Below are 11610 nucleotides of genomic sequence, written 5' to 3' on the forward strand. Positions count from 1 at the left end.
ATCACTAACTGAATATTTGAGACTGCCATACCAAGATCTAACATCTTTCATTGTATATCCAAAATGAGACATGTAGCTCTGAAGGCATCTATCTCATTAGAAGTGCACTATTTTAGTAAGCATTACTTGGATGCCTCGAATCAGAAGGGAGACATTTGTGAAAAATTGCAGAACCTCTCTGTCAGACCATGGGTCATTAAAGGAATTCTTAAGTTTAGCACTGTTCTCAAGATTGTGATGGAATAAACTGCTTAAAACTCTTTAGATCCTCACATCTAGGGATAAAAGTTAGCCATAGACTATATGGACAATTTTTTTCATAATTTCAGAGCACCAGCAGACCCTATTCAAATCAACAGGGAAGGTACATGCCAAATTACTTTTTAAAAGCTATACTTCAGCTTATTTTGAATTTTAATCTTGAGGCTAGACAGCTTCTCTACTTAGAGCATCTTTTAAGCATGTGCTGAAGTGCTGTCTGAATAGGAATGAAGTTAGCATATGCTCAAGTGTTGTTCTAAATAGTTGCCTTCCCTTTTTAAAGATGTCACTCTCTTGACATCTGTAGCTCCTTGAGATTTAATGTGAACCAAGACACACTGTCGCCATAACACTAGAAAAATAAAAATTTGCTAAAGAGACATCTGTAAATGAAGAAGGTTCCAAATTCTTCATGACAAGGAAAGTGGAGTGAAAGAAATTGAAGTAAACACAATGAATGAAGAAGAGCTGAACCCCTGATCTGTGGCTCCTGCTAGGATTCTCTTCAATTGCACATAGTCCTTCTGTATTTATTCAGGTACATTTGCACAAAATCAAAACAGTATTTTAAAATTCCACTCATACTGAGGCTTAAAAAGAAACATCATGTACAAAATACATGCCAACTGCTCTGATTAGTTCAAAACTTCTTCTAGAATAATAGACACGATGCATTTCTGCAATTATATTAAATAACTATTGAATGATAATTTCATAGGAGTAATTTCAATAATGAAGTTCTAGTCAGTAAGAAGCTTATAAAATACAAATCACATTGTTCAAAAGCATTTATTCCTTAAGGTTTCCTTACTGATGTATATCAGGCAACATGTTTCATTATCTTACAACTAAAGCACAGGTCCTCTGAGAGAACTAAATCATTCCTTATTATATATTCACCTTCTAAAAATAGCATAAAAAGCTGTAGTTTCAAGATTAAAATTAATCTCTAATTTTTAAAGATGGTGACTCAGTGAAAAGTAAATTATTCAACAGCTATCTTTCTCTAAACTGATGCCAACCACTACCACACAGTTATTTGCCAAAAGAAATCAAGAGACCAGTGTTTTCTTTGTTGCTGTTTCCCATTTATACCTGCTCTCTGTTTAAAAAATCCACTAAAACAGTAAGGGGATGCTTTATCACTACCTAAATTTGTAACATCCACACAGAACAACAAACCCACTGGTGACAGAATCACCATTCCATGATACTTCTTGTTTCCTTTGCAACTGACAAACTATTTAGTTGTACCGTGGAAATACCTAAAAGCATCCATTAAGCATTGACAAAGTGAAGGAAAAGACAAATTAACTCCATACTCTGGTGTAAAAGCACAATATTATAAACAACTGCCAACAGCAAGGTCCCCATTTCTAATAGCCTCTCTTGACAAGAACAAAATTGTGGGGTTGACCAGTATTTCTCATTCAAGAGGGCTAACCACAGCCAATTAACCTTTGGTAAATACTGTGTCTGTAGATAATACAAAAGCAGAAGTGTGTGCAAACAGCAATATCACCATTACCAAAATGTAAAAATGCTGAAGGGATGGAAAACAATGTAAAAGAAGCCCCTATTCTAGCTGTAAAAAAAAAAACATTTCTCATTTACTGGAACAGAGATCCTCTACAGTATACTGCAAAATGGAAACATGGATTATTAAGAAGCACTTACATAAAAGCACTAATAGCTTTTATTTTAAGTGATAATAAATGATATTAGGCATAAATGATTCTTTGGGAAATTATCAGAAGCAATTTACACATGAAATGTGTAATGTCTTAGTCCCTAAAGAAAGGCTTAAGAGGAGTGCATTTATACAGCCTTATTATAGCACAAAGACATAATCTGAATATAAGCAGTAGTAAGTTGCTTACATTTACATGTGCGTAGATATTTGACAAACTCCTTTCTCCTGATGGCTCAATAACAGTGATGGTAGCCTAAAGAGAGAAGCGAGGTACTTCTCGAGTAAGTCTCCAACAGAAGGCCATGACTTTTCTAAAGTCAACTGACACAACCAGAAAACCATTTCACAAGACAACTGAACTGATGCAATGGTACCATACTGCTTCCTTTCAACCATGTGTGCTTGCCATTTCCTTTGAAACAATTTCTGTGCCAAACCACCCAAGAGCTAACTTAGCCAGGGTTAGGGCTGAGTCAGCTCACTGAGCAAACAAATGCCATAAAAGCATGCAGCACTGTATGGTTCAGAGCAAAGGGAATGGGGACACTTTGTCAGTATCACCAACTTTTAAACGAAGCCCGTCTGACTCATAATAGTTTATGTGGGGAAAAGGAAAACAAACCACAGAATAGCAAATCCCAGTCATGGATCTGAAACACAAGTCAGGCACCAGGAGTAGCTGAGAACTGGTCTGCATTTAATTTCATTCAGCTAATGAATTATACAATTTGAAAGGAATTAGAGATCGTCAACTCCCCCTTGTGCTCCACAAGGTAGCAAAGGGAGAGGTGGTAAGGCTACTGACCACCTGCAGTGGAGAGAAAACAATTCATTATCTCCCAGGTAGGGAGTGGATTACCCATGAGGGAAATACAACTCTTATTTTAGATCAGAGGTGAAGTGTTGTCATAATTATTCTTTTAAAGCAATCTGTACCAGCTGCTTTAGAGTGGAACACCACACCCAGTCTGCCTCAGACACTTCTTGCTCAGAGCAAGTCTTAAATTCTAACTCAGTTATTCTCTTGACCAAAGAATATTGCAAAAGGCTGGACACTTCATCAAGTCACTTCATTTTTTGGAGCCCCACTTCTGTCAGCAAGTTACTTCCAGATGCTGCTCTTCTAGGCTGAAGCACATACTTTTTAATCCCTTGGGCAGGCACAGCTGAGAACAGGTAAACTCAAAACCCAAGGCTGAGGCTGAATATTTACCCCCCTGCAAGCCTGTGTTCCAGATCTGGTATTTTGATTAGTCATCTCCTAATTACAGAATTCTTTAGTGAAATTTGAGACATATTTCTAAGAGCCTGCCATTAAACAAAAGGCACATATTGAAATTAATTTTACTCTTAGATTTATCATTACAGGCTACTTTCCATGGTACATTAAGTTGGACAGGATTTTGCTATTCTTCTGAAATATGTGCATGACTTTACCCCTCTTGATAGGGCTTTTTTAAAAAAAGGGGGATAAAAAATTGTAGCCTCCATTGGAACCAGGCAGGCATCCAGATGGTTTTGGTTGGGTTTTTTTGTGGGTTTTTCTAACATGTTTTCAATAAGTGAAAATGAATGCTAGTTTGATTGACAACTTTTAATTATGTACCAATACTGTTATGTTCAAAACAAAAAAGCCCACAGTGCTTTTCTAAAAGACTTAAAATAGTTTAGGTTATGAATAGTCAGCACAAAAATAAGCTGTGTCTGAGCTGTCCAGCTCTTTCTGGTTAATTACCTTTCTAGGATGGCCACTCTTCAGATCTATTTAATAAGAAATTAGGTGCCTTTTTTCCAGTACATCTCACAGTGATAATTACACCAACCTCAGTTTCAGATAAAACTAACACAGCAAACCCCTCCCTGCAAAATCTGTCTAGAACCTAAGAGCACAATACAGCACCTCACACTTGAAAAGAAAGACACTGCAAGTACACACAAAATATGCTTTGCAACCTGCAGCTTCCCATGTGGAAATTCACTGGGGAGGATTTAGATCTGGGTGCTGATCTTCAAAGCCCTGGAAAACTAAGACTGGTCAGTCTAATAAATTAATTGTTTTCCCTATGGGAAATTCCCACAACTATATTTTTCAGAGGAAAGTATGTGTTTGTTTTGTTATAGCATTGTCATTGTCTCTAAGATTGATTGTGTTAGCCAGAAATACTGCAGTCTAGATCTTCTCAATCTGATAGCCCATTTTGCAAAATATGTGTTGCAGGACATGAGATACAAGTTTCCTGGCCATTTCTTTAAACAACTGCTACTGACTCTCCTGTTTATAACACTGGAAGTTTCTTTTAAGCATTGCATTTTTAAAATATTCAGTGAAGGTCTAATTCCTTTTCTACCACTACAGTCATAATGCTTCTGTTTGCAGATAACCCTACCTGGCTACATTAATGCAGTTATTCTTTAATGTTCCAGTTTTTGCTGTGTGAACAAAGAAGAATTCTAAAAAACTTTCTCAGCCTGAACAATTAGAGGTCAAAAACAACCCTTTTTTTTAGTGTGCAAAAGGAAAATGTTTAAGAGCTTAACATGATTAAGTTTCTTCCAGCTTTATGTCAGTTCAGGTTGTATTTAAATCTTTGGAACAGGATGCCTGCAAGTTGCTTGTGCAAACTGAGATTTTTAAATCCTTGTACTTCAACTGCTTTTTGCAGAATGGAAAGTCTATTTTGTTCTTTCAAATAAATCCACTAATAAATATCAATAGCTTCCCTCAATGCTCTCTCTTATAGCTCATTGTTTAATTGCCTGTTTCAGCTGGAGAGAAACGACAAATTTCCCCATGAAAATTAGGATTATCTTAAATATCAAAATGTTCATGTTCTACTCCCAATTTTTTTATACCCTAGAATCACAGAACTATTGGTAGAAAGAGTCCTTTGGAAGTATCCACCTAACTTTCTGCTCCAAGTGAGGTTGCTGCCAGCACACTGTCATCCCTGACTTTGAGTCTCGGAAACACCCAAGGAAAAGGATTCAATCAATCATAAAATCACATACTGCTACCAGATGTAAGGTGTACCTTTGGAAACAAAGTCATCAATCACAATGTAGAACAGAAAAAATATATTAACATCATCTTTTTGTTGAAATAGCCACACAAATACCTTTTAAATGGTTTCATATAACCTGATGGGTCTGAAACAAAAGCCAGTGCCTGCAACTCTCAAACAATCATCTTCAGATATGCCTTGCTTCATTGTTACCATCCTTGAAAGTTTCACTAAGCATGTGAAGTTTTGCTTAGCCTCTTGGTCAATTCATGATTCAGTCTGACAACAAACATCTGTTTGACATGCAAACAACAAAGTATAAAAAGCCATGATGAATGCAAAACAGGCATAAAGCTGAAAGTCTTCCATTCTTTCAAGTTTTAAAGGAACACACATCCAGAACGCCAGAAGCATGTCATTTAAACTCAAACAAAGCTGATTTTATTTCCAAAGCTGAGCAGAAGTGGGAATCTCTCACTCTAAATGAAACCACTGAAAGACCAAAGAGTAAAGATACATGGAACTTCAAGGAGGGTGTGTTAGTTATTCACAGAACTAACTGCAATATTAATCCTAACAAATATTTGAAGTCTATTAGATATCTTACATGGAACATTGCTTCATCAGACTGAATTTCAAGAGATGAACTACAAACAGAAGAACTGCATTAATGAGCCACAAATTTATTAAAGAGAATTGAAATCACAAGCTTAGCTAGAGGTAATGTATGACAATGTTAACAATATCATTACAATTTTCATACAAGCATCTGAAGTTTTTGGCAAACTTGCAGTTACCTGACAACAGTAACACACCAGGTAATAAAAGCTAGCAAGCCTTTTTTCCCTTATAAGTATAAATGATAATGAAAAATTGTTCCATATATTAAATAATGGCTTTTAAGAATCCTTTGGATTTCAGCTAATATATTTCACACGTAAGAAACTTCAGTTTCCTTTTCAAGCTATGCTCATGTACTCATAAAAAACAACAATGGTAAAACTGATGAAAACCAGGTTCTCGATAATGAATTTTGTGAAAATCCACGTTTCTCTCAGCTTACTAATTTTGCCCTGTGAAATGCAAATACAATTTCAAATTTCTTCAAGGGAAGAAAATCAGAATTTTGATTCTTTTGACTAGTGAAAAAAAATTTTAAATGAGAATTGTATTGCCAAATGTTAAGGCAGCTTTTTTCACTGTCTTTAATTTTGAGGGAAAATTTTGGTATAAGTGAGGTAATGAAACAGACTGTACTGCTGGAAGAGAAAACACTCTCAAGCATGGACTCAAGCATCAACAAAATTAATGGTTACCGTATTAGTCTAATTATGCTTGCATTTGCATGGCAAAGATACATCTGAGTGGCTAAATTCCTGCCCTTATAATTAGTACACTGCTTATGTTATTCTGTGCCAATCTGAAAAGCCAAAACCATTTCCCATTCAAGAGAAAATAATGTTTTAACAACATCTTGAATTCTTTTTTATTTTTGAGGACAAGAATACCCTAAAAATCTACCATGGGCCCAGTGCTGCTGTTACTCCTTACACAACTGAGTCTACTCCAACTTGTATGAGTAATTAAACAAAAATTGAGCTAAAAGACAAAATGGTTTATTAGATCACTGCTGGAAATATTGGGGATTAGGGAGACTCAAACTTTTGGACTGACTTGGGATGCAGTTACTGAATACCTTAGCTTCAGCAGGAAAAATGTCTTTAGTATGAGCAGCATAAGGTTGAGATACAGAGACATGGAATTTCTTGTTTCTGCCCTACTCATGACAAATTATGTCCAGCTATCCCCATTCTGGTTTTCATATTGCTTCTTCCTACCAAACAGAAAGGTGAGCTAGACCCTCTGTAGCAGCTCTGGGAGAACACAAAATTCTTTGTAGTAGAATTCTAATAGTGGCAGAAACCCAAATACATAATAAGAAACGCTGTGTAGTGACAAAGAGATTTATTTAATTTATAAATTGAACATAGTTGAGTGATAAAAGAATTAGGGTAACATCAAGGCTGAGTGGAGGACTGCAAAGAAAGATGCATTAGAAAGGTGAAAAGACCCAAGATTCCTTGGATGCAAGCAAGCAAACATAAATCCTGTGCTTTTTGAAACTCCTGCGCTTTCTGAAACTTTTGAGACAGGGACTCGCTTTTACGAGAACACTTTTCCACTTTATTCCTTAAAGCAATCGTTTAGGGCTCGGAGGGCGTTCACCCTCCTCCGCACTAGGGCAAGTGACCGTGTTTCGCTCGCCGGGAGCGCCCGCTGCCCCGATCCTGCCCCTCTCCAGCCCCGCTCCAGTCGCACTCCTGCCCCGTTCCAGGCCCTTCTCCAGCTCCGTTCCTGCCCCGCTCCTCTCCCACTCCTGTCCCGTTCCAGGCCCGCTCCTGCCCCGCTCCTGCCCGGCTCCGGCCGCGAGGGACTCGCGTTCGCGGCGCCCTCTGGCGGCGGCGGCGCGGGGCAGGAGCGCGGCCGGGCCCCAAGCGGCGGCCGGGCCGTGCTGAGGGGCGCGTCCGGCCCTCAGCGCCGCTCACCGACGGCCGGGCCGCGGGGATGCCCCCATGGATGGGCATGGCTGAGGATCAAACTTGGCCCTGTTACTTTTCACGTTAGGATCTGGCCACCGGTATAGCTCTCCACTGAAATTGCTTCTGTGAAATGCCAGAGGTGCTACGAGACTGTCTGCTAGGGGAGATCTACGGGAGACTTGGCACAAAGAAAAAGCAGTATTGAATATACATATGCAAATACACCAGTGAATGGAACAAAAAAAATCAGACACTAATACCTCCTGTCCCAGTGTATATTCCATTCATCTACAGGATGTTTTTCTACGAAGAAGGTCGGCCCTCGCTCTCTCTACTTCTATCTCCCCAGTCATCAGTGTTACAAAACAGGGAGTCATGCTTCATCTGAATCGAGTCTCCCGCTTTACTGCCTCAGTGCAGTCTGCTTTTATTTCAAAGAGAAAAAGTAGCAATATATTGTATTAATATTTCCTTGGGAAACCTTGTTTTATTCTTTTTAATAGTTACTATTTAAAATGTGGTCTTTTTTCTTTTAAGCATTGATTGACAGATGAGTAGAATATTACTACATATACTTCTAAACTCTATGAATAAACACTACAGAACCTATTGATTCACCTGACTCCCATCCTGATGGTTTTGCTATCAGAAAACTCTCCAGTGAGCCGTCCTCATGACTTGGGACCATGGTCCATGCCTCCAGAAAACATTTAGGTACAAAGTCACACAAACTCAAATACCTCAATAGGAAAAACATATTTCTTCACTTGCTTCCCAACAGAGAGGTAACACAGGATACATTTAACTCAGAAGCTGACCTTTGGTAAGGGTCACTATTATGTATTCAAGAAAAATTATAGTAATATTGGGCAAATATAAGGAACAACCACCTAGGACTATAACAACAACTTCTGGCAACAAAAAATCTTGAACCTTCAGAAGTCAGAAGTTTCCAATGGACTATTGTTTCTACGAGCCCCAACAGACCAACCCCTCACAAAGTTTCTCCAAGCATTTCCATACTTTCTGGTTTTCCCATCATCCCGTGGCAGTAAGTCCATGAGGTCTCTTTTTTTAGCTTACTGCCTGATAGGAAAAAAAAAGAAAAAAAAAAAAAAAAAGGCAACTCCTCATATAATGAAAAACACTTGAGTAACGGTTCTATTTCACCTAGACACTCAAAATGGTCTGACTATTCATCACAATGACTTAACTAACAAGCCAGCTGTCTTCCAGAAGGAAACAGTGTCTTCCTTCTATTTAGTGCCTCCCCACAACTAAGTCTTTCCATGTCTCTACTGGTCTGATTGCCTGCTATTTGCCTTTTCCAATTCAACTGTTATCTTTCTTAAGTTACACAGAGTGGCAGGAATTTCTTTTTTGTTCTTGGTAGACATCATGATGAGGATTCTCATGGAGACAGAATGGTGACTGCAGCAAACCATCAGGTCCCCATTTTGGTGGCAACACTAGCTTAAAGTCCAGCATTGTATTTGATAGAGTTTGCATTGTTTCCCACCGTCCAGCATTTTTTCGTATCTACTGGCACAGTCATTTAAACATTTCATCAGCCACTGTTTCCACTATGAAACCTTTATGTGATTCCCAGCTATTCATTTTAGGGAGCTCAATCTGTATTATCAGAAATGTTATAACTTTACTATTTTCTGTTTTCCCTGATCAGAAAACACTGTCTGTAAGATTCCACCAGCAACCTTCTTCACTCTGGAGCCTAGCCATTCATTCTTAGTTCTCCTTCTGTCTTCTAACAAATGCATAGTCTGTGACAAGAGGTAAGATTTCTTGGTGAAGACTCTTGTTAACAGCATTTTGAAAAGCCAAGTATGTTTTATTAGCCAGCATTTTCACTGTTGCCTTCAAAGAACTTTCTAATAAATTTGTGAGGCATTGTATCATTCATTCCTATTTACCCACTAATCCATTCTTTGCCAGAATTTCTGCCAAAGTACTTCCTTCTTCTTTAAAGGCCTTCTTAAATCACTGATGTCATTTGTGCCAAATTTAACTCCCCTCCAGTTAGCAACTCAGCAATGTCTTACTTATGTTAGTTTCAAGACTTTACTGAATACCATATGGTCACAATATTTATAATTTCTCTTATTAATGTCTTTTACTGAAGCTCTGGTCCACCAGTAAAGCAAATCCAGCACTAGGAATACCGACCAAAAACTTAACAGCCACATATGAATGCCAGTCCAAACGTGTTCACAGAATTTTGTCTGGTTGGCATTGAACTGGCAGTCTCTATGTCATATGACATATCATTTATCTTTTATTGTACTGCAATAAAACGAGCATAAAGTCCAAGTTACACATGCTTACTAAATGAACAGAAATGCATTCACCTCTCCACATTTGAACCAGATGAAACTTGTACAGACAGATGATCTGCTGGTGTGCCCTGATGATGATGAAGCATCAGTCTGACACACATTTAGAGGTTAATTTCCTTACAAGATACGCTTAAAAAACTCAAACGTCCGTTTCACATGGGTTCAAAAGTGATTACGTCAATTCATGGGAGGACAAACGAGCGCTCACCAGGACTCACTGCATATCACTGGAATCTGCTACCACATAGCGTTCAAGGGTCTCAGCAGGCCAGCCCTAGCTTATTCTTCTTCAGGCATGTGATAATGCTCACAGCTGGATTCAGACACTAAGAAAGAGAAATATTTGATCTGCTACCACTAATCTGATGTGGTCTTTAAGTTTTACTTGTCCCAAAAAAAAAAACTTTTACTCCAACAGAATATTCCAGTTTCACTGCACCAAAATTCATTTATATCTCACTGTCCTCCACATCAGAATACTAAAGAACTTCCTGTGAACATCAGACCATGTCCTATGTTACCTTAGGGATCTCTCCATGAAGAAAGCTTATTTGACAAAAAAGATCAAAGAGACTAAAGATGTAGTATACGGAGTTTATTTGCAAAGGCAAATTAAGAAAAAAAAAACAAGAAAGGAAGTGAGTAGAAGACAGTGCTAGAAAGCCCCTGCTTTCTAGTTGTCCATGCCTTGGAGAGCCATGGGAACACACAGTTATTATGAGATCAAATTCTTCTGAATATTTAATTTATTTTTTTTTTAATCTACACACAGAATTAAGACAATGTCCCCATGAATATAGATAAGAAAAACACTTGAAAGTGGAATCAAAGAGTGCAAGGTTATTGATTAGTAATGTACTATCTCTGGGTTTTGGTTTTTGTTACCACAGTTTGGAATGGGATTTTTTTGTTGTTGTGTTGGGGTTTTTTTAAGAAATCTGTAGTGTATCAAATTTGACTTTGAAAACTTTCTGTCCTTTTCTCTTTATGCAGAAAATACTACGCCACAATAGAATTCCAAGTAGTCACGCCTGCTGAATATACACGCAGTCATACTGCTGTTGGAATGATCTGCACTTACCAGAATAGAACACATACTTGGAAAGTGCTAGAAGTGCCTCTCTGTATAATACCAAAAAGATCAGAAATTCAAACCTAAGGCTGTCCTGAGTCACTGTAGTGCTGTCCCTGCATTATCACGGTAGTAGGGGAAAATATCATGTGCCATACACATGTGCATATTACATATACATGTTATATGCATCTCAAAAGAGTTTATTCCAACATAGTAAGAAAAGACAAAAGAGCTTTACACTGTTTCATCTATATTTCCTGGATATATTTCAAACATGATTATGAAAATATTTGTAGTGTAGTACATTATGCTTTCTTGCTGTTCCTTGGCACAGTGATAATTTGCCGAGTTGCCAAAAGAAGAAATAAATTAACCACTAATAGGATTCAAGTGTCCATTTATATACATTTATTCTGAGTTTGGGGCGCAGGGAGAGAAAAAGAGAAAAATCTACCTAAGAAAAATCACTTAGCAAATAGAACCTGCAAAAAGCCTGCACCATTCAGATGGCTTATGAAGTCACTATAGTCTAGGGGAGAGAAAAAATACTGATAAATCATTGATTTACATTACATTTTCTCTATGACCTTATGAATAAGCTTTGCTCTGTGCTCTGGTGGGATTAAGAAAAAAGGAATGGCAACCAGCTCCAGAGAAATGGATTCACTTCAATATGGTACCCTTT

The 11610-nt window shown here is 37.9% G+C and overlaps 1 protein-coding gene across 2 annotated transcripts in view; it reads right to left on the reverse strand.

Moving 5' to 3' along the window:
• The window catches only part of CORIN (corin, serine peptidase), a 118355-nt gene that overhangs the window by 82980 nt on the left and 23765 nt on the right, over positions 1-11610 (reverse strand). The gene's annotated exons all lie outside the window — the stretch shown is intronic.

This window comes from Ammospiza nelsoni, chromosome 4, assembly GCF_027579445.1.
Source record: "Ammospiza nelsoni isolate bAmmNel1 chromosome 4, bAmmNel1.pri, whole genome shotgun sequence".
Taxonomy (NCBI): domain Eukaryota; kingdom Metazoa; phylum Chordata; class Aves; order Passeriformes; family Passerellidae; genus Ammospiza; species Ammospiza nelsoni.